Here is a 1,966-nt window from a genome sequence, read left to right on the forward strand (position 1 = left end):
AGGTCATAAACAAAAGAGAAGACATTACAGATGACACCACAGGGACACAAGGGTCATAGAAGACTATTATGACAAAGTACCTGCCAGCCAACTGGACAACCAGGAAGGAAGGGGCAAATTCCTGGATAATACCAATAAATGCATAAAACCAAGACCGAATCATGAAGAAATGGCAAAACTGACCGACCAATAACAAATAAGGAGACGGCATCATTATCAGAAACGCGTCAGAAAGACAAGCCCAAGAAGAGTTGGCTTCACAGGTGAATTCTACCAAACAATGAATGAAGAATGACACCCCTTCTCAAAATTTTTCCAAATAGTGAAGAAGAGGGAACCCCTCCAACCTCTTGTTATGAAGCCAGCCACCAATTTGAGCAGGGGGATGTCGGGGCGGGGGCGGGGGGTGTGTTTAAAAACAGGTGCTTGGTGGAGTGAGGTAGGCAAATTAGGAATGAGAATTAGGGAGACAGGGTCATGAACCTCAGGGCCCTTTGTCTGAGGCTGTCTTTTAGGGAGAATGTTCCAGTGTCCAGCAGGAGAGAACGATAATACAATAAATAAAAATTTTAAAATGCTAAGCAAGTGCCTCTGTTATTGGTACTGAAAGACTCGTAAATATCCTAATGTCAGTATCCAAATCCTGAAATTGGGTCCGACTGGATATACAGCTCCAGTTCCTGACATTGCTGCTAATTGACAGTCTCTGCTTCTAGAATTTACTGGATGCTTAACTATATGGATCGTGGGACTGGATATATCAGTAGAAAAATTTGGAATGTATTTTTAATTTTGTGCCCCTCTGTATACCTTCTCTTTTTTTTAATTTGAAGATAACACACTGAAGGCTACTGGGTCTGGCATCAGGTGAATGCATGGTCGTTTATTCTAACCGTGGCTCGTCCGTGTGCCCTGGGATGATCCAAGCTTCTCCGAGTCTCTGTGATCTTGTCTGTAAAATGCTATAAGTGCTCATGTCTTATATGTGGATCAGAAGAAACGATGTTTATGAAATCCGCCTCTTTAATTTTTTTTTTCAACGTTTTTTATTTATTTTGGGGACAGAGAGAGACAGAGCATGAACGGGGGAGGGGCAGAGAGAGAGGGAGACACAGAATGGGAAACAGGCTCCAGGCTCCGAGCCATCAGCCCAGAGCCTGACGCGGGGCTCGAACTCACGGACCGCGAGATCGTGACCTGGCTGAAGTCGGACGCTTAACCGACTGCGCCACCCAGGCGCCCCGAAATCCGCCTCTTTAAACTCTGTGTACAAAATAAATGTCTTTTTGTTGCCTTGTTGATTTCTTTGGACAACTCTCCCTTACTTTCCATTCATTTGTGTTGTATGTATTCTAACATTTCAATATTTATAACTTTCCTTTCTCGTTTTCCTTCTTTCTCTTTTCTCTCTCTCTCTACCTCTCTCTGTCTCTCTGTCTCTCTTTGTCTCATAGGTTGTCTTCTCTTTCGGAGCCTTTAGATATGGAGCCAACTTGATGTTTCCTCCAGACTTTTTACCATCTACCTTTAGGAAAGTATAACGCTCACATATTTGAGTTGCACGTGACATCCATCGCATAACTCGTAGTTGAGGGACATCATCAGTTTCTTCCCAGCCTCTCATGACTGTCGTATAACCAAACGCTTCTTAGTTGTTATTTGTCCAAGAGTAACAATAGTCTTCTACGTTATCATTTTCTGAGAATTAGTGGTTATCTGAACTGCTCTATTCAATCTGCTTTTCAATACTGTTTGGGTAAAATTCTCCCATTCCCCTACTCCTTCTGATTTCAGTTAAAATGTGTCTATAGCCATCAGACGTGTGAAGGTTCCCTAGGTGCCGGGAACCTTGAGAGGAGCACCTGCCAATATTTCATTTGTCCTTCAAGTAAGAAAAAGGCCCTGTCCTTCCCATATGTTTCGCAGGAGGAGGCTGGGGCTCCAAGAATCTTGGCAAGGTGGTCAC

Source organism: Panthera tigris, chromosome D3, assembly GCF_018350195.1.
Source record: "Panthera tigris isolate Pti1 chromosome D3, P.tigris_Pti1_mat1.1, whole genome shotgun sequence".
Lineage (NCBI taxonomy): Eukaryota > Metazoa > Chordata > Mammalia > Carnivora > Felidae > Panthera > Panthera tigris.